General features: G+C 38.3%; 1 protein-coding gene and 1 non-coding gene across 2 annotated transcripts in view; one reads left to right on the top strand and one right to left on the bottom strand.

Moving 5' to 3' along the window:
- The window catches only part of Gtf2f2 (general transcription factor IIF subunit 2), a 162,421-nt gene that overhangs the window by 94,657 nt on the left and 42,297 nt on the right, over positions 1-25,467 (bottom strand). The gene's annotated exons all lie outside the window — the stretch shown is intronic.
- LOC111753731 (small nucleolar RNA SNORA2/SNORA34 family) lies at positions 21,804-21,940 on the top strand. Its single transcript, XR_002788525.1, has one exon. It is a non-coding gene; the product is annotated as a small nucleolar RNA SNORA2/SNORA34 family (small nucleolar RNA).

The following is a 25,467-nucleotide window of genomic DNA, read 5'->3' as shown; positions in this document are numbered from 1 at the left end:
GTAAAATGTTAAAAGAAGGCCATCATCCCTTAGTGTGAGGCTAACACCTAGCTTAAAACCTGAGTTTCTTATCCTGGAACTTCCTTTAGAAAGGAAAAAAAGAAAAATGTGGCTAAATCTCTGATATTCTGAAACATCTGCTAACATAGTTTATTCTAACAAACAAAAGTGGGTAGTATTAGAACTCTTCTTTTACAGGTGAAGAAATAGAGACCCAAAAAGTTAGGCAACTTCCCCACAGTAATGCAACTAGCAAGCAACCTTCAAAGTACTAAGCTCCTAATCACTGTGGAATACTGCCTTTAAATTGGACCTGAAGAACTCTCGGCGAGAAACTTTACACAGAGAATGAGGCTTGAAAATGGGCAAAATGTGGAAGAAAGGCCATCATCCTCACTCATTAAACAGAGCCTTAGCTTAACATAATGCAGGAAGCCACAATCAACCAAAAAGGAACTGAGCCCTGCCTTCTGGACATGCTGAAAGAAAAGACTGGGCAGAGACTCCATTCCGAAGATGTGTGGGGCCACAGCAACAAAGGGAAAAGGAGTGACTGAGAGGTAAGGCATAATGAATAATGAGTCCAGCTAGGAAGAATTTATGTAAACCAGACAGATTTTCCTCATTCATGCACAGAATCATTACTGAATCAAATCTGGAAGAAATAGCTACCAACAGGGAATAACTTGAAAATGATCTGTAAACAAATTCAGTACTGTAGCTGAATACAGTATCAACACTCAAAAAGCAGTAACATTCACACACACAACAAGCTCATTGAGAGAGAAATTAAGAAAACCACACCATTCACAATAGCATTCACAAAAATATTTAGGAATCAATCTAACAAAGGAAGTAAAAACTCTATACATTACAGCACTCTGAAATTACAGTACTCTGAAAAAGGTGATTAAAGAGGTTATCAGAAAATAGATATCTCTTGCAAATGGGTAGGAAGAATCAACAGAGTGAAAATGACCATAATTGTTAGACAGATTTAAAGCAATTCCAATCAAAGTAACATTAGTATACCTTATAGAACTAAAAAAACATTCCTAAAATTCATTTGGAACTGGAAGAGACCTGGAAGAGCAAAAACAATTCTCAATAAAGCAATAAAGGCATAGCAGGGGGTATTACAGGTCCTCACTTGGAAATACACTGTCAGGCTACTGTGATAAAAGCAGCAGAGCACCAGCCAGAAAAAGATTTGAGGGTTAACAGAATAGATTAGGACACGCAGAAACAACTTTCACCACACTTAGCCATCTTATCTTTGGCAAAAGAGCCAAACAAGTTCACTGGAAGAAAGACAGCTTCTTATAAACGGTGCTAGAAAAACTGGCTTTTCACATTCCAAAGGCTAAAACGATCTATTTCTATCACCAGGCACAAACCTGTTAAAAAGTTAAAATGGATTAAAGATCTAAATATTAAAACTTAAACATGAAAGCCAGTGGAAGAGAGAATAAGCAGAACTCTTGAAGACACAGATAAAAGCAAAATTTTCAGGAACAAAACCCTGATCACCTGGATACAAAAAATCAATCACTGGAGTCTCATCCTATTAAAAACCTTTTGCAGACAAGCATGGTGCTGCATGCCTGTAATCCCAGCACTATGGAGGCTGAGGCAGGAGGAACACAGCAAATTCAAGACCAGCCCGAGCTACAAAGTGAGTTCAAGGCCAGCTTGTATTGCATAGTGAAACTCTGCCTCAAAAAGATCCCCCCCCCAAAAAAAGCACTTACATAACAAAAGAAATCAGCAACAGAGTGAAGAGATGGTAGGAAAAACTTTTTCTCAGTTGTCCTTAAAAGGATTTGTATCCAGAACATAAAAAAATTGAAAAAAAGCATTCCTCCCAAATTTAAAGACTCACTTCAAAAATGGGCATCTAAGATTAATACACACACGTCTCAGATGAATATAAATGGCAAATAAATACATTAAAAAATGTTCAACATCTCTGGTTATTCGAGAATTGCAAATTAAAACAATATTGAGGTTCCACCTCACTCCAGAAAGAATGGCTGCCGTCAAGAAATCAACCAATAACGAACACTGGCTGTGGGAGAAAAGGAATGAACCCTTCTCTCCAGTGCTGCTGAGAGTGTAGGCTGATGCAGCGAGTGTAGAAATCAGGGTGCAGATTCCTCAATAAAACTAAGACTAGAGGTTTCACTTGACCCAGTCAGTTTCCTTTTTGGTATCTCCCCAGAAAAATAAACATACCACACCACAAAGATCTATGTGCGCCCATGTTTACAGCAGCACAGTTTAGAGTCACTAAATCTTGGAAACAATCCAAATGCCTACTGACCAAGGAATGGATAAGAAACGTGTTTTGTTTTGTTTTTAATTAAACGGAGTACTACTCTTCTCTTCCATAAAGAAAGACAAATGTAAGATATTTCTAGGTAAGTAGACACAATTTGCAACCATATTTCTAAGTGAAATAAATTGGATTCATGTGTGTAAATATCACACAGCCTCCTGGTATGAGAAACAGAGTAAAATAAGGACCAAAATGTGTAATAGATATTGTGAAATAGCAAGAAGTTGTTTAAAAAGAAAGATAATTTAGAGTGAGGGTAAGGAAAAGTAAAAAAAAAAAAAAAAAACCGATTAAAATAATGCATAAAAAAAACTTTTTAAGCCAGGTGTAGCGGTGCACACTTGTAATATCAGCACTCAAGAGGCTGAGGCAGGAGAGATCCTTGAGAGTTCAAGACCAGCCTGGGTTACAAAGTGAGCTCACAGCCAACCTGAACTGCACAGACTCTCTCAAAAAGACACACACACACACACACACACACACACACCTTCCTAAATAGGGAGGGGAAGAGAGACTGAAGGCAGGAGAAGGGATTGGGGAAAAAAGGAATCAAAATATATCATGTATCAATACAAATATGCTATGAGGAATATTATCATTATGTTAAACAATGATCTCTAACAATGGATTTAAAATTCTTCCAGGGAATATTTAAGATAACAAAGAATATTTTTAAGCAAATAGAAGGAAGGCATATATATGTCAAGTAAACAAAAGAATAACATTGTATATAGCAGATACAATGAGATACACTAGTTTTTGTGCTGTCCCTATTTTAGGGGTAAAGAAGAGTGTAATTCTGTTTCCCTATAGTACCATGAAACTTAGAAAAAACAGGATTATAAAGCATTTTGAATGCTTACTTTAGAGTCATATTAGAGACAATGAAGTAAGAACACTGGAGAAAAAAAGTGTGACCCAAAATGGGGAACTGACAGGAGAAGACAGATGTGGCCAATTTCTTAGAAATAGTGTTACCAACGAAAGAAAGGTAACAAGCACAAGCTCCAGGCAGAGGGAAGAACTTAAGGCTTTGACCAGTGTAGCAGCTCAAGTGGCACACATTGTTACCTCCAGTTTTCCAAATTAACAAGCTTGTGGTAAATGACTCAAGTAATTACACATTTTCCCCAATAATGTGTCAACACAAGCATCACGAAAAGCTACAGCTAGCTATGTACACAAAAGCTAAAAAACTGGTATACCAAAGCTGAAACTCACATATTGTTTTTAAAAAGTGGAGGAGTGACCCAAAGGTCAATGCTCAGAAGCAAAACCCATTCATCTACATATTAACATTTATTTTCTATATCCTTCAAATACTAATTGATTACTCTTGTATTGCACTGTTTTATAAGGTAAAATGTGAAGTTACTATTTAAAAGCCTTACTTTACACAGTCACTTGACAGGCACATGTCTATGAACCATTAAAAGACTTGAAGCATAAGAATACACACATAGAGTCTGCTAAAAACAAAAAGCATTTGAAAATTGGCAAATTAATAAATCAAGTATTAACTAAGACCAATACACCTAAATATTCCTGAATACTGCTTTGGAGCCCAGATGTGTTTTTGTTTCTAGTATTTTATATTGCATTGAATTACCAAAATAGAGTGGTTACAAAAATATTCTTATTTTAAAGGACTCTGAGAGAATGCTTAATAATCCAGATTATATTGACATTTTATAAAATCACATAGGATCTATGTTCACACTACAGGAAAAATTGGTAATGCTTGACTTGAACATACACCTAACTCAAGTTGCTAATAATACTAGTGGTAGATTTCTTTTAAATTTTATTGTAATATGACACAGGTCAATATGATTCACAAGACTTCAAGGAAGACGGTGGAGCAAAGAGCAGCAGAGAAAGAGGCTCTCCAGAGTTGCTGTCCAGACCCTGGAATACCGCGACGTGAGGAAGGGAAGGCGGAAGGAAGCGGATGCCCTGGACCCAAGAGGGCTCTGAAGCAAGAACTGAAGCCCACAGGAAGAGTGAAGAGAGAAACTGCAAGGAAAAAGAAGGTGGCAGGCAGTGACTGGGACTGCCTGTGTGCAGGGAGGCATGGCCCAGACCTGAGGCACAGGGTGACTGCTGGCAACACGGACGGAGAGACGCAGCAGTGCCACGGAACAGCGGGTGCCACAGACCGGCCTGGCTGGTGACGGGCATGTATTCAGCACTTCTACAGGAGAGGGGAAAGGGCCAAGAGCCATCCTGGAGTGGGGCCAAGGAGCTCGAAACTCAGAACTGCTGGCTCCATCCAGCAGCTCCCAGCAGAGTTTGAGCCCACACAAGGTGAGCTGACTCCTGCAGGCTGAGCAGGTCCCATTCTAGCCTCACGGCCAGAAACCAGCCTGAACTTCAGGGGAACTAAAGGTGCAGGCTGGATGAGATTAGCCACTACCCCGCCGTAAAGCTACTGCTGGCTTGTGAGGATAAATCAACATGGATTTGGACTCTGTACACATTGTCTACCAGTGACAGCACAGACAATATTGACTCATAAGTAAGGTAGTCTACCTAAAATTTTTTAATATAGAAAGAAATGTTCATTGTGAACTGATAAATCTGAAATATTCTTAGTTATTTTTTATTGAGAGAATCTGCAAAGGATCTCCCCCGACTGATTTTTTACTAATTTATTATTTTAATGTCCTGTACTAGAAATGATTTTTTAAGACTGCCATGAATAACCAAATAAATTTCAAACCACTAGTACCTAAAATGAATTCCTTACTATAGTAGTCAGTAAAAAAGGAGAGAGGTATGTGAAGAAAACAGATAGCATGATGATCTGAATTATCACTTTGGATTTTTGATGACTACATACGATAAGGACCATTTAAGACATTGATAATGTACCAATACAATCACCTCTCCTAAAGGAGAAATTCCTCAAAATATCTGCAAGGAAAACTGTCATAGATTTAAAAAATGAAACAAACAATACCTACTTTCAAATCACTTTAAGACATACATTAAAAAATTAAAGCAACAAAAAAGGTAATTTAAGTGACAGATGTTAGGTATAATAAACCCAAAGAGATAATTAACAGAAAAATAAGGCAAGTAACCATTTTTAAACACCAAATAGGCAATATGGACCAAATTAATCAGAGTTCATAACTAAGACACAAATGTGCACTTGTTAAAAATTGGATTTTGACATAATCTGAGCACTTGGGAGGCTGAGGTCGGAGGATCGTTGCAAGTTCAAGACCAGCCTGGGCTACAAAGTGAGCTCAAGGCCAGCCTGAACTGCATAGTAAGACCCTGTCTCAAAAAGACCAAAAAAGAAAAAAACATTCCCATATCCAAGAAAATGAAGGAAGGACTATGGAAAGTAAGAGAAAAGGAAGTATGGCCCAATAAGTAAGTTAACTCTTCAACTTAAGTGTTCAGGATGTGTAGCCAACTTGAAAAGTAAACATGTGCTACAGCTTCACTTTAAGAACTGTATCACACATACATACACATATAGGAGAAAACTGTAACTATGTATCTAAAATAGTGACAAATCTAATGTAAGACTAAAGTTCTACAATAGTCCTTTAAAAACAGCATTTTTTAAAACGTTTACTGACCTACCTGTTTTTCTAAACATGAGATTTAACACTGAAATCTAGACAATGAAGAATAATTTAAGAATAAGATAGCATGACCAAAAGAATAGAAAGTACGATTTATTTGTAACACTGAGGTTAAGTAGAAAGTGTACTAGCTATAGAATGCTAAGCTCCAACGCCTTGACATTCGGCAATGCTTTCAGTTCTTTTCTCTCCGTTAATTTCAAGTGAAGTAACTGTATTTGTACCTATTCTCTACAATGGTGGTTATCTACATCAAATCTCCTACTGAAAAGCTCAATAAAATATTAAAAGAAGAAAAAAAAGACAAACCCACAAAACTCTTAATCAGGTAAAATAAGAATCCCGAGGTCACAGGCCAATGTAGGGAAAATGAGAGCCTTTATTAATACAGCCTCCCAGGCTAAGGAGGACAAAAGCAAAGGCTAGATTCTACAAAGGCAGAAAATCTAACAGGAGTTCCTCATCACAAAAAATTTAAAACACAAAGGTCTATATTCTTGAGGTGACGATACACAGGAAATGGGAAAAGCCCCCCAAAGTGTAACTAGGGTAACTACAGTTTCCAGTTTGTCGCAAAAATCTTGGTTTTTTTGAGAGTACTAGCATATTTTTTTTTTAAAGTTCCTTTTTACTTTCAAAAATGTTTCAGCTAGGATGCTAAGTTACATCATAATGATCACCTAGTTCAATCTTCTAGGATATCCTACCAGAGAAATCATTTGAGTGATTTAAAATAATTGTAATAGACTCTAAAAATGACTGCCAACAATTCTTCCTACCCCTATATTTGCACAAAGCTAGTTCTATAAAAAGTAAATCCTATTTTATTTCTCCATCCTTGAATCTGGGATGGCCCTGTAATTTGAGGTGATCAATTGATTTGGAAAGTAAATATGCTTAGTTTGACCCTAACTGATGAAAGCACACTGGAGAGACCACACAGAGAGAAGAGAGTGCCCCAGCCCCACTGTACCAAGCCTCACACAATCCCTTCAGAAGTCTTGGATACTATACGGTTCCTAACCTCCATCGAATGAGTACATAATGAGTGCAGAAGCAGCCCAGGTTAACCCAGTCTACCCAGATTCATGGGCACACTATACCACTATTTTGAAGACTCAGTTTTGGAGCAGCTTGTTACATAGCAATAAATTACTGAACAGCGGATCTGAGTTAATAGTAGTCATAAGTGCCCAGAAAAGATATGTTTTCAAAGAGAACAAAGAACTTTCTCTGAAAGTCATACTTTATGTTTCTACATTATCCTACAAATGCTTAGCCAAGAAACTAGATTTACTGAGTACAAGTAAAAGCACCACCAAAAAAGCAATCTCAAAAGGCATCAGAGATTGAAATTAACAACTGAATTGTGGTTAATATAATTACAGCAACAATAACAAAACCGTAAAATATGTGCAGAGGAAACAATCACGCATTCAAAAGGGAACCAAGCAACATCTAGAAATAAAAAACAAAATAGACATGATTTAAAATTCACTGTGCTGGGTACAGTGACACATGCCTGTAATTCTAGCACTGGGGCAGATGGGGCTAAGGCAGGAGGAACATTGCAAGTTCAAAGCCAGACTGGGTTACAAAGTGAGTTCAAGGCCAGCCTAAACTTCAGAATGAGACTGCCTCAAAAAGACCAAACAAGGAAAAAAAAAAAACTGGCGGCTTCCTAGGAAGCTAGATAGAGAACCTCTCCGGGGAAAACAGCCCAGATGCTAGGATCTGACAGCAGGGAGAGGGCCAGAGGGTTAGAGAATGATCCTCACTAACCCAGGCGGAAACCGAAAGAAAAGTAAAATTAGGAAGAGGAAGGAAAAGCGTGGGTGGAGGCTGAAGCCCAGCGGCTCACTGAGACCTGTCCTGCGCTGTGCTGGACGCACCAGGGAGACCGACGAGTCCAGGTCGCACTGAAGCAGTGGCTGCCCATAATGGGAGCTGGTGAGCCCCCGGCCTTGGTGGGAGAACACGGCGGTGTGCAGTAGAGCCACGGCGGAGAGCTCTGTAGGCTCTCCATGAGCGCTGGAAATGGGATCCTGCAGCGTGGGAGGCATCCTGGAGTAGGGCACAGCCTGGCGCCGCAGTGGTGTCAGTCAACAACCCTTGGCTCAGACGAGCTTGGTGGGAGCAGCTTAGGCTGAACCACGCTGCTGATGGGGACCCAAGAGCCAGGGACGAAATTGTTCCGACCCTGTGGGGTCAGACGCAGACAGGGTAAAGTGCTGAAGGCACTTGCAGGTCGACTGCCTCAGAGGGCAGGAGCCATCTCAGATACCAGCAAACTGGAAAGAGCAGCAAGCCCCCAGCCAGCACGCTTTAGACAAACTGTAAGTAATACAGAGACGGCTGAGACCTCCTCCACACACCTGTCTGAAAGAAACCAGAAACGTGACAAAAGCAAAAGATACGACAAAACCTCCAGCCACTGACCCTGGGAAAATGAGCCCAGGGGACAGAAACCCAGAAGAGGACAGTCCAGCCATCATGCAGTGTTAGCCACAACATCAGCAGGCATAAAGAAATACATTCGTGACTTCATAGATGGACTTAAAACCGAAATTCTAACCAAAGTGAGACAAGAAATAAAAAGGTTAATTTAAAAAATGCTAAGCCCTTCTCAAGAAAACACAGAGGGAAAAGGGAGAAACCTTTGGTGAAGAATATAAACAAAATCTAGAATACATGAAACAGATCCAAAGAGACTACGAGAAAACTAAAAACTCCATTGAAAGCTGGCAAAATGCCTTGACAGAAACAAAAGTTAGCCTTTCAAAACTCTGAGATTTACAATGTGTGATTGTGAAAGAAAAGACCTATTAAAAATAACAAGGAACCAAGAAATAACAATTCAAAGGCTAGAAGACAACAAGAAGATTTATAACAAGAATAAAAAGCAACGAAGCAGAAGTAACCACAAACAAATTACAAGACTATTCACAGAAATAATTAAGGAAAACTTCCCAAGCATAGGAAAAAGAAATGATATCCAGATAAGTAAGGCATACAGCACTCCAGGCAACTACAACCAAAACAGATCTACACCCAGACATAATAATCAAGATTCCAGAAATCCACAAGAACAGAATGCTAAAAGTGGCCAGAGAAAAGAAGCAGGTCACCTACAAAGGACAAGTCATCAAAATAATGACAGACTTATCAACACAAACTATTAAATTGGGAAAAGCCTGGGGGGAATAGTCCAAGCACCGAAAGAAAATAACCTCCAACCAAGAGGGAGATACCCGGAAAAACTCTCTCTCAAAATTAACCGAGAAACAAGATGTTTCCAAGACAAAGAAGAACTGTGGGAGTTCACGGCCACCAACATAACCCTACAGAAAATACTGAAGGACATTCCAGAGAGAGGAAAAAAATACCAGGATTCCAGCAACCGTGGTAGAGACGCCTCAATGAACAAAGAAGACAGTGGAATGAAGGACAAAAATGGACAAAGAAAAGCAGAAAAATAGGATAGCAGAGTTGAGGCAGAGGAGATGGGCTATAATTTTTAACATAGATAGCCTAGATACACTAACAAAAAGAAACACAGGCAGAGTAGATCAAGAGGCAGGATCCATCGAGATACTCTGAACAGGAAATATACTCAACCTGAAAGAAGGTTAATAAATTGAAAGTCAAAGATGAGAAAACGAAGCTCTAAGTGACAAGGAACCAGAGAGAAACAGGGACAACTCATCCAGCAGCCGCAGATAAGTTGGAAAGTTATGACACTTTTGTGCAGTGTAGAACTACAAAGCTAGAAGGAAGGAAAACCTTGTGGCTTTAGTAAGTAAAAGAGTACAGCTCAAGATCAAGCTCTTGGGGCTGGGGCTTTAGCTCAGCGGCATAAGCGCCTGCCTTGCAAGCAGGCAGTCGTGAGTTCGATCCCTGGTACCGATAAAAACGAAAAAGACAAAAAAAAAAAGATCAAGCTCAGGGGTTCAGCAACACTCAGATAGATAACGGGTTGCCCCCTTAATCTAAAAACTAAAGGAGTTAGTGGGACCCAAAATATACAAAGCTTCCTGAGAAAGGAATTGCCTAAAAAAAGAAGGCAGAGGACACTGTTAATAATGTATCAGGATTTAAAAGCCACAGTAATCTTATCACTCTGCTTAGTCTGATTTTATTTTGTTCAGGTCAGTCTACTCATACTAGATTTGAGGGCATAGATAGCTATCCCCAAAATAGCAAGCTATACCACGGTAACTATCCTTAATTTCCTATTAACTTAAACTGAAGCCCTGTATTGCTTACATTGTCTTACTATGACTGATCTTATTTGAAGCTGGTTTGTTAGACCACTGTTTTGCCTTGACTGATCTTACTCCAATTTAGTACGCTTCATAATATTGAGTCTAAGAGTAGAGGCAACCACTCTGAAGATGACAAGATATAATAACATACCCATTCCGGTTTGATTATTAACTGCTTTTGAAGTCCTACAATGTCTCCAAACTTGTGTTTTTATTAAAATAGCTATGTAATGCTATGTTTAATTATTATATGTCTGATGATGTAGACAACTCTATTGAAAATAACAAGAGAAAGCATAGTAACTACTGTAGATCACCTAATAATGTGGTTCTATATGTCTTTTTCATGTTTTTCTAAGAATTTGTTTTTTTGTCTTGTTATGATCTGTTTTTCTCTATAATACAGAAAGGATAGATATACATGTAGAGAGTCACAGATGGGGAGAATTTCTAAACAGTTTACAGGAACAGATTATATAATGCATGATATAATGAACAGATATTCTGAAGAAGACACACTAAGAAACCCAGTGCTAATTCTGTAGCATTATGATATAAAATCTAGCAAAACTATTATTCACTGTTCAGAGTGATATTAGTCTAGTCTCTTATGTCCAATTTCAGCGTATGTAAAGATAAGGACAGCTACTATGAAGAGAATGAGGGACATTATGGTAGTCATTGTTGACTTCCCCAATGTCAGGTCTTAAAGATCTAAAAAGCTGGGGCTGGAGGTTTAGCTCAGCAGCATAAGCACCTGCCTTGCAAGCAGGCGGCCGTGAGTTTGATCCCCGGTACTGATAAAAATGAAAAAGACCAAAAAAAAAAAAAAATTAAAGATCTAAAAAGCCTTTATCATGATCAGATTAGTTCTATAATTCAGTATGTATTCACTGTGTGTGAAGATGGAGACAACTATTTGGAAGAAAACTAGAGACAGTAAGACAGTGAAGATCTCCAGTGGACTTGCTTTGAAACCAGTGTTTCTTATAATTGTTTCCTTATGATCTGTTTTGGCATGTTTAATCTTACTCTCTTTAAGATATGTGCAATTCTTTTGAAGATAGCAAGAGGCATTATAGTAGCCATTGTTGATCACCTTGTATTTTGTTTTTACATCATATACTATGTCTATTCTCATTTTAACTGACTCCATTTTTTTGTCACATTTGGTTTTATTGTCTTCAAACAAAGTAATAAGAACTGTAGGCGTAATAAAACCTAAAATCTGTAATTGTTATTATAAAAAAGAGGAAAAGAAGGTGCTCTAAAGGATATTACCGCATGTATGTTTAAATGTGTAAAACAGGTAACCATATTACCTGTCATTGAACAGAACTGTTTTCAGTCTCACTGTTTAAATGTTCACTTTGCATGCTTTAATTTTGTAATTTGAACAGTGACCTTCTAAGATGACAATATGTAATCTATCAACTAGTGATTTCTTACTGTTTTTTTGGAATTCTGTATTACTTCTACTTTTTTGTTTTGCTTTTTTCTCTTTAAATAAAATCCTTTATTTAAAAAAAGACTAAACAAAATAAAACAATAAACAAACAAAAACCCAAGATACAAGTGAAAAAACTGAGTTGGGATATAAGAAAATAAAATTTCCAGAGTATAGTATGAGAGAAAGAAGAAATAATCAGAACAAAGATACAGAAGACATAATAGAACAATTGAGCATATGTTCAAAATATAGTTTAGTCAGAATTTCAGGAGGGGAGAAAAAGGGATTGTATCTGAAAAGCTTCTGCAGCTGAAGAAAGACAGCAGTAACAGATCAGCTAAATGAATCCAGACAGCTTAAACAAGGAGAACGTCACTCACAGGCATACCACAGTACAAGTACAGAGTCAAAGATAACTCCCAATAGCCTTAGAAATAAAGAAACTTACTTCATGTTGAGAATTGTAAAGTCTGAAATTTTACCCTACTTAGAAGCTAGTTTACCCTGTTACAGTTTCACGGGTGCTGAAAAAGGGTACAGATTTCTGGAGCAGGGCAAAAAAAGATTTTGTTACTCTTAGCAATGCAGGTGGTATGAGCATGTTTGCATTAGCTCCTCTTGCTCCCCTAAAACCCTAAGGAGTGATGCAGAGGAGCGCAGGATGCCATGGACACAGTGGGGTACACCAAACTTAGGAAATCTCAAATCCTTTACAGGAGCTACTAGCAAACCTACTTAGTTTTGCCCTGTCGGATGACCTTATTTCTATCATTCAAAGCTTTTTGCTATACAACTATTCTTGGTAAGACAGTTTGAGACAAAAACTGACAGATGTGTAGGAATGCCATAAAGAATTATCCCCAACAAACCATAATAACTAGCCCACAAAGAAGATTCCATGCTCAGACTAATCAGTAAATTTTACTAAATATTTAAGGAAGACATAAAGTTACATTATACAAAAATTCTTACGGCTAATTCAAAACAGGAAACATTCTCCCAATTTATTTTTTGAGGCCAGGATAACCTCGCCACCAAAACAAGGATACATGAATCTACCAGCGAAACAAAGGGTGGGCCTGAAATAGACTTGTGTAGACAGATACCTGATTTATGCCAAACGCGTGACAATGAGAAAAACAGATTTTCAGAAAACACGATAATATATTTATTCATCCACATGGAAGAAAAATAAAATTTAATCCCTATCTCACACCATACAGAAAAACAATTCTGGGGCCAGGTATACAGCTTGCTGGCATAAGTACCTGCCTGGCAAGTGCAAGGTCCTAAGTTTGATTCTTGGTACAAAAAAAGAAAAACAATCCCAGGTAAACTGTAGATCTAAATGTGAAAACAGTGAGAACACATTTCTAGAAAATGTTATAGGAAAACGCCTTTTGATTCTTCAGAGGCTATAAGGTTTCTTAAATGAGAGACAAAATGCATGAGCCAGAAAATAACAAACTGACTACATTAAACATAACTCCTTTTTTTTTTAATTTAAAAAAAAAAAAAAAACAGAAAATGGGGCTGGGGATTTAGTTCTGTGGTATAAGCACCTGCCTGGCAAGTGTGAGGTTGTGAGTTCGATCCCTGGTACCAAAAAAAAAAAAAAAAAAAAAAAAAAAAAAAAAAAAAAGAAGAAGAAGAAGAAAAAAAAAACCAAAAATGAATAAAAAATAATAAAAATCATAAAACACAATCCTTTATCAAATGTTAACATCATTTTTCATATAGATTAACATTTTAATTCTTACATTGCTGTAAAAATAAGAAAGACTCAGAATAGTCTAAACAGCTTTGATAAAGGAACAAAATTAGAGTTCTAGCCCTCCCCAATCCCACAACTTACCAAAGTTACACCAATCAAGACAAAACAGCATTGATATCAAAATAGACAAACCACCAAAATACCAATATAAAGTCCCAAAGTAAATACCCACATAACAGACATTTGATTTCTGGCACAGATGCAAAAGCAATTAAGTGGAAAAAGGATTGTTCCTTCAATAAATATACTGGAACAACTGGATATTCACATGCAAAAAACCCAAACCTTATAGCACACCAAAAATTTCTTAAAACACCCAAAAGTCAACTCAAAATGGCTCACAGTGGGTTAAAGTAAAGGCAGGTGTGGCCTGAGTCACTGCTTGGCTGAAGCCATTCTCTCTGGGACAAAATACAGATTTTTTTCTTATCATACTAATGAAACAATGTGATGATTATGCATGCATGACATATTCATTTCACTAATAACTATGTTTTCAAGGCACATCCATTTACCTATAAAAACTGCAGTTTATTTATGGCTGAATAGTATTCCATTATATAGAAATACTACATATTTTTCATCCATTTCTTAAGTCAGTGGACATTTATGTTGTTTCTAAGATCGGCTTATAAACTGCTATAACTGCTGCCATAAACATGGGTGCATATATATCACTGTGGTATGATGTTTACCCCGGAGGGGAAAAGCTGGGTCGACTGGGACCTCCAATTCCAGTTCTTTGAGGACTCTCCACACTGATGTCCACGTGGCTGCGCCGCCCTGCATTCCCACCAGCAGTGGAGCAGGGTTCCTTTTCCCCCACAGTTCCTTTTTATTACTGGCTGATTTCTTAATACCAGCCATTCTTTCTGGGGTGAGGTGAAATCCCAGCGTTTTTTTAATTTGCATCTTTCAAATGGCCAGTGCTGTTGAGCATTTTTCACATATTTATTTGCTGTTTGTACTTCTTCATCTGAGCAGTGTGTGTTCATCTCAAAAACCCATTTTTGGGCTGGGTCTTTAAATCTGGGAGAACTCAGTTTTTTTAGTTCTTTATACGTTCTTGATAATAATCCTTTATCTGAGGAACAGGTGATAAACATTTTCTTCCACATAGTGGGTTAAAGATAATTCCTGTTCATCAGAAAACATCTTTAAAGGCCAGGAATATAAGGGCTAGGGATAAAGCTCAGTGGCAAAATGCTTGCCTGACAAGTGCAAGGTCATGAGTTTAATCTCCGGATTTAAAAAAAAAAAAAAAAAAAGGCCAGGAATATAGCTCAGTGACACAAGCACCTGCCTGGCAAGTATGAGATCATGAGTTCATTCTCTGGTACCAAATAATATAAAATAAAATACATGAGAAAACATCTTAAGATAGTGAAAAGGAAAGCCAAAGAACAAAGGATATAAGGAATATACTCAGAATATATAAAGTAGTACAACTCAAAGAAAAAAAGATGGTCCAATAAAAAATGGACAAATGATCTAAACAAGGATTTCATTAAACAAAAATCCAAATGAATACTCAGGGAAATGTCAGATCAAACTACAATGAGCCAGGCACTGCAGTGCACAACTGTAACCCCAACAATGCAGACGCTGGGGCAGGAGGACTGCAACTTTGAGGCTGACCTGGACTATATACTAAGTTTAGTGCCAACCTGCATTATACAGTACAGACGGTCTCAAAAGAACAAAAACCAAGTGAAAAAAAACACAATGAAAGTCATCATACCCTGGCACACACACTCTGTAACAGTTATCATTTAAGAAATATATGTAATGCCAATAGAGAGAACCGATAACAAAAGTATTTGAGGGATAGAAGACAAAGTGATTATCACTGCTATGGAAAACAGTTTGGCATTATGAATTAGAAGTGAAGACATACTCTGTGAACATACAAAGTCGACACTTGGGAATATACACACATTTACAAATGCGATAACGATATTCTCTCTAAGCCAAAAATTACAAACATATTCACTAAGAATAAAATTAAATAAACCTCCGTACTTTGGAATTTAGCAAAAAACAGAATGAACTAGTGCTGTAATAACTCAATCACAGAAAACAATTCTCTGCGGGAAAAAACTGCATCCCCCTCCAAAAACAAGGGCACACACTTTGTGATTCTATTTATGTAATACTCAAAAGTAGGAAAAGTAAAACAAATTGCAGAGGAGTGAAGGTTTAAATGTTAAAATAAGGGAAAATAAAGTGATTGCCATAAATGCCAATGACAACAGTTATCTCTGCAAGAAGGAGTGAGTTGTTTTCCAAGGGTGAGGCAGGTTTACTTTCAGCTACTTATCTTAATGTATCTTTTCTGCATGTTAGAAGTCACATTTTCAAACCTTTTTAAAAATTACCCATACGCTTATTTTAAAAACAATAGCCACTCTGGGAAACAGTTCCGCAGTTACTTATGAAGTTGAACTTGAAATTATCATAGAACCCAGGAAATGCACCTATAAAGATAAATGAAATTCTTATGTTCATGCAAAAATCTATACACATAAATGTTCAGAGCCAAAACTAGGTACAATTCCAATGTCCCTCTGAGTGATGTCCTTAATAAACTGTGATACACCACAGAACACTCAGCAACAGAAAATAATGAACTACTGATACACATAAAACCGGAGGTAAACCTTCAGAGCATATATGCCACGTGAAAAAAGCATTTACTCATTTATTTATATAACACTGATATCATGCACTTAAAAAGACAGTTACAGAAGTGGAGAACAGAACAGAGCTTTTCATGAAAATATGCTCAACATTACTGACCATCAGGGAGAATGGAAGTCAAAACCACAATGAGACATCACTTCACTTCTACAGGATGTCTATAATCAAGAGACAGATAACAACACGTGTTGATGAAGCTGTGGAGAACTAGAATCCTTCTAAAGTTGTTAGTGGGGATGAAAACAGTGCTGCTGCTATGAAAGTAATGTGTTTTGCAAAAGACTAAACATATGAATTAACTGCAAAAGGTTAAATATATGAACATATGAATGATCCAGCATTTCATTCTAAGTATATATTGAAAAGAATTAAAGACATAGGTTCACAAAGTACTTTTCCTACTTTTGAGTATTACATGAATGTACACAAACATTCATATCAGCATTAGTCATAAAAGCCAACAAAAGAAATAAACCAAATGTCTACCAAATGATAAACAGATAATCTATGGTATGTCTACAAACCATGGCATATCCACACAACAGAATATGATTTAGTAATAAAAAGGGATAAGATATTGATCATACTACAAAATGCATGAATCCTGGAAATATCATGCAAAGTAAAAAAAGTAATTGAAGAAGGTCAAATATTTTATAATTTCATTTACATGAACTGTCCAAAACATTCTTGTAGCTCTATAGCACCACAAAGTAGATTAGTGGTTGCCTACAGCTTCAGAGGTCAGCAGAAGAGTAACAAGTAACTGTTAATATGTATAAGCCTTTCTTTTCATAAGGTGATGTAAATCTTCTAAAATTGTAATGAACAGCATATGTACTGTAAATGTACTATAAGTGATAGTACACTTCAATAAATGAAATGTGAATATCACAATAAAGCTGTACTACAAAAAGGCATCAAGAGGCAAATACTTATAAGATCACTAAATAACAACAGATTTTCTTACAGAAATAGAGAAATTTGAAAAGTTCAGAAATTCAATGCCATGGCTAAGTAGCTAACATGTAGTTTTACTATTATGGTTCAAAATGGGAGGAAAAAAGAGCAGTGCCTATAGGCGGAGGCTCTGAGAACTACTTTTATTCAGAGCTGATGTTAGACACATGGGATTTGCTCTAATATTACAAGCAGTGGATAAAGCAAGTGTGAAAGGAAGATAAACTTTATGTGACTGGCCATTTGTTAATTTTTGAAGTCAACAACAGATATAGATAAATCTATTTCTCTTTACTACATATGAATTTTCTATTAAAAAGAAAAACTATAAATACCAAATTTCTAGGCAAAATTAATAGTACTGTAAAACTAGTTTTACAATGCTGCCTATTAGCATCAGTACCTGCTTTGCAAGCATGTGGTCGTGAGTTTGACCCCCGTACTGAGAGAGGGAAGGGAAGAGGAGGGAAGGGGAGGGGAGGGGAGGGGAGGGGAGGGGAGGGAAAGGCGGGGCGGGGCGGGGCGGGGCAGGGCGAGGTGGGGCGGGGCGGAGCGGGGAGGGGAGGGGAGGGGAGAAAGAGACAGTTCATACAGAATTCTAGTATCCTTCAAAATAAAGCACATTGTTTTATAATGAAAATTCTTACCAACCTGAGTCAACATCAGCTGAGATGTGTTACTTACTATCTGTAAAACATATATTCAAGTAACAATCTATATAGTCAAACAGACAAAGTAACAACCAAGCCAATTCAGTAATAACTGTAAACCGGGCAAGGTGGTGCAGGCCTGTAATTTTAGCACTCTGGGTAGTTTAAGCTCAGCCTGAGCAACTTAGTGAGACACTTTCTCAAATAAAAATAAACAGGGGTGGGTATGTAGCTTCGTGCAAAGGCCCTGGGCTCAACACCCAGAACAGAACAAGGGTGGGGTGGTGACCACAATGACAACAACAGCAAAAACAACTAGCTGGAGTTAGAGCTAATAATGCACATAAGCAAAAGGACCTAAACAGTATTAGACACACATAAAGCTAATCCTTTCCACGAAGAGCAACTGCATAAAACATGACCATAAAGTATGAAATTTACACAAGTATTCTGAGAATGACAAATATTCAAATGGTAAGGCAGCAGAAACACTGTGCATTATTTGAATAAAATGAGAGAAAATAAGTCAATGGAGCACTTACCTGATAGAATAAACAAAGCTAATAGCTGTCTTTTGAGCAATACACTTTGTCTAAAAACGTCAGAAATACTCATCGCTCAAACAAAAATTATAAATGTACATAAAATATTTATAGCTGTATGATAACTGCAGAGTGACAGTGAGTTAGCCTTTTTTTTTTTTTTTTTCTTTTTACCGGTACTGGGGATCAAACTCACAACCGCCTGCTTGCAAGGCAAGTGCTTATGCCGCTGAGCTAAATCCCCAGCCCTTGTAAATCCCCAGCCCAGAGTGAGCCTTTTTGAATGATAGTTTTGCTATGCAGTTCAGACTGGCCTTGAACTCATTTTGTAGCCTGGGTTGGCCTCGGACTCCAGGGCCTTCTGCCTGAGCCTCCTCAGTGCTGGAATTACATGTATGCAGCACAGGCCAGGCCTAATGAGTTAATCTTGTATAAGAACATGGCAAATCAAAATAAGGATGAGTGGCTCTGTAATCAAATTGTCTGACCAATAAATAAGACTTCATTCCTTTCTCTAAACCTTCATTCCAACAGCATTAGCATCTCAGGATTTCTGGACCTTAGTTCTACCTGCCTACTGTGATACTGCTGTCGATCTTCAACGGTCCTCACACATTTTCACCAAATTCATTACACCATTTCCTAAGCTCTCCTCCGCCTTCATTAAGGCAGGGGAAGCAGCAGTCTGGGGGTTCACAAACCTCTTGCCCCAAGTCTCATCCTGCTGTGACCTTAGCCTTTACCATGTGGCACGGTTCCAAGTCCACTATGCTCTCTCACCTTGCACACGTGCTATTTCAGCATGCAAGAAGCTTTCCTTGCTTGTGGTAAATGCCTAGCTCAAATGGCAGGTGTTCAAGGAGACTTCTCACTCATCCCGGATAAAGTGGCTGCTTCCTCTTCTGCTTTCACTGAATTTCTGGCTGTACTGTTCAATTTAATGAGAAGGGGACCAAAAGCTGAAGAAGGGGAAGGGAGAGGAGAAAGGGGGTGGGAAAATAATTAAGACTGCCAGGGATTTAGCTCAGCGGCAAAAGTGCCTGCCTGGCAAGGCCAGGTTGTGAGTTCTATCTCAGGCACCTCCTCCCAAAATAATAATAATAAATAATTAAAATTTGTTATGCCCATGTATCAACTTCCAACACTAAATGTAATCATTATGCACTACAGGCCAATACAGTTTAGTCACCAAGTTTGTGCGCCCGTACATTGTAAACAAGATTGTTCTTTCTCTCTGATTGGTGTCTATGTCTGTGGATGCGCAGGTGGACTGTCTGTTAACACTCCAATGCCACCAGTGTCTTCCTATTGTTTTTGTTTTTGCTACCCACCTAGTGGTGTGACTGATCATTGCTGCTGCCTTCACTAGACCCTCACCACAATCCCCCTCAGCTTAACAGGCTAGCACATCCTTTTCATCACCATCCGCCTCTTCATCAGGACTTCCAATCCCTCCATGAACTGTCACTCTCACCTTGGCATAGTTGTTTTTTTCTAACACCAGCCCAAATCTTTCATGTAATCTTCCATGTGTGCAGATTCTCTATACTTTCCAGCTTTCTGAAATAACAGCGTCAAACCAAAAGACCTTTCCACCAGAATATAATTCCCTCAGAAAGACAGTTGCAAGAGGAAAATATTTCATGTACAGCGTACCTCATTAGCTGAAAAAATGTCATTTGTTGGAAGCGATTTCATTTCAGAAATATAAAACTCATGAAAAGTAATTCAAATAAATTACCTGCACCACTGATTCAACTGACATTCATTTTCCACAAATGCTTTAACTAGCTTCTAAGTCATGTCAAGAAAAATATTAAAAGATGTTAAGTGAGGGGAAAAAAATTAATTGTAATGGTAAGTTTATAACACTATGTGTCTCAAAAAGATAACTACAGTCCATTATTTTAAAAAGAAAAGAAATTCTCAAAATAAAAGACGCAATAAAAAATTGGACAACTGAAATGAATAGACACATCTCAGAAGAAGTACAAACAGCCAACAAATATTTAAAAATGTCTTAGAGAAATGCAACTTAAAACAATACCGAGGTTCTGTCTTACTGTAGAAAGACTCCCTATCATCAAGAAATCAAATGATCTTGGTTAGGCTGTGGGGAAATGCCTTCTACATTGTTGGTAAGGGTATAAATGACCATTATGGAAATCAGGATGGTGGATCCTCAGAAAACTAAAAATAGAAATTCTATTCAACTTAGCTGTTCTGCCTGATGTAGGAAGGAATTACGAGGAGAATAATTAAAATGAGGACACGGAATTTATAATATCATTTTATGATGGTCACCCAGATTTTAACACAAGAAAGTGCAGGAAATCTGTCTACAACACCAATGACACAGAATATTCATCCAAGGGCCTAGATCCCACAGCAATGTCCTGCATGAGTCCAGATGAAAACCTAGAGCCCATAACAATGCCGGACACGAGTTCAACTGGAGGCCTAGAGCCCACAAAAGTAGGACTCATACCAGTTTGTTTTATGGATCCCTTTTGGAAAGGCCCAAAGGTCAGTGGTGGAAGCTAGAAAGTCTATGCCAGCGGGGTGAAGGAGCTGTGCTGGTAGGTTGAGGGTCCTATAATGGACCCGAGAAGTCATGCTCAAAATAAGGACCAGGGCTGCCCTGAAAAGTACCATTGCCATCCTCAGTGACACTGAGGTCCTTAGCTCCTCTGACTATAAGAACAGTAGAGTACATGCCAGAAAGCCAATATGACAAGTTTGTCCTGGAGATTAAGCAGCACACATCTTCTCCTTTAGAGCCAGGAAGCGATGCTCAATGTAAGGACCAGAGCTCCCCCAAAGTGAACCACAGCCACTCTCACCAACAAGGTCCCAAGTTCCTCTACTGACAATAGTCAAACTCACACTGGGGAAGCTAGTCATGAGGAGCTCCTCCAGGACAACCAATGGTCAACAGCAACACTTAGAGAAGCCCACAACGCCTGGCTTTTCTTCTCCGTGTCTCTCTTTATGCTGGCAACTTCCCTAGGTGGAACATCTACGCTTAGCACCATGTTGATTTAATTCACCTGGTGTTAAGTTGCCAACCAGTCTTGAATCCGTAACACCTCCTTTAATTATATTCCCCAAAAGGTTAAGACATCATGCTACAGTGACACCCACATACTGAAGCGTGTCTGTAGCAGCACTACTCACAGAAGCTACATCTTAATTTTTTTTAGATACCAGAAATCAAACACAGGATCTCATGCTTGCCAGGCAGGCACTGAGACAGTGAGATATATCCCTGGCCTAAATCTTAGAAGTAGTTTATATGCCCATCCACAATGAATAGGTAAAGGAAATGTGGTATTTACACACAACAGAGTACCACTCAGCCATAAAAGAGATAAATTTGAGTCATCTGCAGGATAAATGGACACATAATGTCCACTTGAAACCATAATGTCAAGTGAAATAAGTCAGATAGAGAACATTAACTATCATCTGGGTTCTCCTACATGAGAAACCCAATATATAAGTAAATTAAAGAGCAAAACACTGGCCCTGAATCAAAGCCGGCAGCTTCCTGATGCTGTTGGTTTCAAGCAGGAGCCTAAAGAGATGTCTTTCTACAGTCTTTTAGCCATTTCAGAACTTGGGCAGTGAAATGGTCAATTCATTAGAAAGACACAGCTTGAAGCAATCCCTCCCTCTCTGGTGAGCGGCTGTGAGCGTGGCAGGCTCCAGTGGCCCAGGACGGGAGCCATTGGTGTTTACTGGGACCCGAGCCAGGATCGGACCTGCAGCACCGAAAACCAAGCAACCGCTCCCCCTGCTCTCCCCTACCCCCTTCCTGTTTTGTTTTGTTGAACTTCAATATACATGAAAGTATGGACAGCTACTTTGAAGAGAATGAGAGACTCTACGACAGCCATTAGTGACTTCCCTATTGTCTGGTTTTGAAGCCCTAAAATGCCTTCCTCATTCTGTTCGGATCACTTTTATACTATGTTGTTTTGTATGAATTCTCTATATGCGAAGACATAGACAACTATTTGGAAGAAAACAAGAGACAATATGATAGACAGTGAAGCTCTCAGGTCATCTGGCTTTGAAATTTATATCTCTGATATTGCTTTCCTATGTCCTATTTTGTTCTGTTTTGTTGTGTTTAATTTTACCCTCTTTAAAATAAAAAAAATTTTTTAAAGAGCAAAATAAAAGACAGATAATAGAAAACTGGTAGATAGATCTTTTGCAAATTGGAAAAGGACCAAGGAATGGAGGTGGGGAAAGACAGGAAGATGCAAAAAGAATTAAGATGCATTATGTTCCTGTACCAGCTCTCCACAAGGAATATAATCATTATGTACTGTAAACATGTACTAATAAAAATATAAAATATACCCATATTATTTTATGAAAGAAAAAGAAAGAAAACCAAATAAATAAATGTTATAACCATAACTCTCTGGGTTGTTATAACACGTTCTTAAGCCGGGTGTGGTGTCTCACGCCTGTAGGATCTTTGCAAGTTCGAGACCAGCCTGGGCTACAAAGTGAGCTCAAGGCCACTCTGAACTGCATAGTGAGACCCTGTCGCAAAAAGACAAAAAAAAACTTAAATATTTCTAGTACTGTAACAATTTCCAATACTGGTTACATCCATGTAAAACCATGCTTAAAAACAATACTGGTTAAAAAACAAAACAAAACAAACAATACTCATTATATTCATGTAAAATCATGCTTAAAAATTTAAAAACAAACAACAATGTAATCAATAGTCAAGAATGGGTCTGTGAATTAATAAAAAATCACAATAGAGCTGATAATACTTTTTTACCATCTAAGTAGTGGTTACATTGACATACCCACTTTGTGAAAATTCATTCTAGCAATACTTATAATTTGTGCATTCTTCCTAAATGTAAGTTATGTTTTAATAAAAGTTTTATTAAAAAAGCAAAGCACAAGAAGAAAACACATTTTTCGAAACCATCAGGCAGACGTTCTGGTAGGTTCAAAAAATTCAGTCACAGGTATTAAATCATATTATATTAGTTTCTAAGGGCTTTCCTAATGGGCTGAGAGGCTTAAACAACAGAGATTCCTCACAATTTTCTAGCTAGAAGCCCAGGATCAAGAGGCGGGCAGGCTTGGTTTCTCTGAGACCCTTCTCCAAGGCTTGTAGATGACTCCGTCTGCCCCTTCACAAGGTCATTCCTCTATGCTTAAACTCCTGGTCTCTATGTGGGGGTCCACATTTTCTCTTCTTATAAAGACATCACTGAATTGGGTTAGTGCCCACAGGAATGGCCTCAATTTAACTTAATTACCTTAAAGGTCTTATCTCTAAATATAGTCACATTCTGGGGTACATGGGGTTTGGATTCAACTCACGAATTCTGAGAATACATGAATTATTAATGTACATATGAGTCCACTACAATATGATTTAGCCAGGTGTGGTGATGCACACTTCTAATCCCAGCAATCAGGAAGCTGAGGCAGGAGGATCATCTTGAGTTCGAGGCCAGCCTGAGCCACATATTGAGTTCCAGTCCAGCCTAACCTGCACAATGAGACTCTGTTTCAAAGAAAAAGAAAACATAATTTCTACTTATTTACATGCAGTCTCTCTAAATACGTTACAGTTTAAAACACTGGATGTACAGACACTCCAAGAGACAAAGCTGAGGATCAAAGAACACATGTGTGCTGTCAGAAATACACTAACTGAAGTGTGCCCGGTCAGTTGTGAAGTGTGGCACACAGTAATGTGATAAGGTTTAAAACACCACACTTGCTTCACTACTTCTTAAAAACAGTCTCTGTTTGTGCGTGCGTGTGAGTGCACACACATTTTATCCCTTATATTAAGCCATTATTTTTCCTTTCTTAAGTAAACGTGAGAGAGGTAGAGTCACAGTTTACTATCTCTGTCTTGGTTTATTTTCTCCTAGAAGCCAACTCTGGGACAAGGTTTAGTTTGTTTGAGGTGGTTCTCTGGAAATGTTGGTACAAAAGTAGGGAAGGAAGAAAAGAAAAAAAAAAAGAAGCCAATAAAGAGATTAGTCTAGAAAACCAGTACCAGCTGTACACCATTGTGGGGAACTGTTCCCTGATCCCGCTGCAGAGCTCTGGAAGACAGCGCAGGACACATGCTTCTGAGGCTCCCCAGCCAAGGGTAAAGGGAGCTGATGTCCATCTGCCAACTGCTATCAGACGCTGGCTGAAGGTCACCCCAGGGAGTTAGGACCCTGGCACTTCTGGCCTGCCTTCCAGGCGGGCCCGAGTGTCTGCTGCATTTATGCCACAGCCCCTAGTCCACGGGAATCCGATTCTAACTTGTACATATTAGACTTCACCTAGAAACAGAAGAAAACCCATGGAGGACTTCTCTGAAGTAATTTCCCCCCCTTTGTATATGCATTCCTCTCAAGAAATTGTCAAATTACGGTACATAACAAGTCATACAGTAAGAGGAAAAATCTGTTAAATCATCATAGTCATTAAGTTCTGCATCATTATATAAAAGAAACTGAAGCTGTAAACAACCCTAGGCAGAGAACTTGTTTTTCCTATGAACAGAGAAGGTTATACTTCCAAATATAAATATTCTCAAGAAAGACTCTTAGAGAGAAGGAGGAAAAATAAAAACAGTGCTCGTTTGTAGCGCACTGTGCCCCCCCTTTCCTTCTGGAATAATGACACATCAGTGTATGTGTCTAAAGGGGTTTCTTTTCCTCCTTTTTCTTTTGGGCATCACTAATGATACAGTCTGTTTAAGCAAGAAGCTGTGCACTGACACATACATAAAGTCCTTTTAAAACCAAATAAACAGAAAAGATTTCAGCAGAATTTCTTTTCAAACACTGAGTTCATTCAGACTGTGCTGGCTCACTACCAGTATTTCAGCTCTGGCCAGGCCACAGCTGCCAGATTTCTAGGTAAGAATGTGTAAGAATGAGGTCTCAAGCTAGGTGTGGTAGTTCTTGCCTGTAATTCCAGTTATCCACAAGGGTAAGACAGGAGGACTGCAAGTCTGAGGCCAGTCTGGGCAACTTAAAGAGACCCTGTCTCAAAATAAAATAATGGTTTGTGGATGCACCCCAATGAGCATGAGCCTAGCAAGAGCAAGGTCCTGGATTTAATTTTTCCAATACAGGAAAAAAGAAAAAAAGAATGAGGTTTCATTTTGGAATTTAAAATATTTAGG

Source organism: Cavia porcellus, unplaced genomic scaffold (assembly GCF_034190915.1).
Source record: "Cavia porcellus strain 051 isolate PalLab524CR breed Dunkin Hartley unplaced genomic scaffold, mCavPor4.1 scaffold_21, whole genome shotgun sequence".
Taxonomy (NCBI): domain Eukaryota; kingdom Metazoa; phylum Chordata; class Mammalia; order Rodentia; family Caviidae; genus Cavia; species Cavia porcellus.
This window is presented reverse-complemented; position numbering and strand designations above follow the sequence as displayed.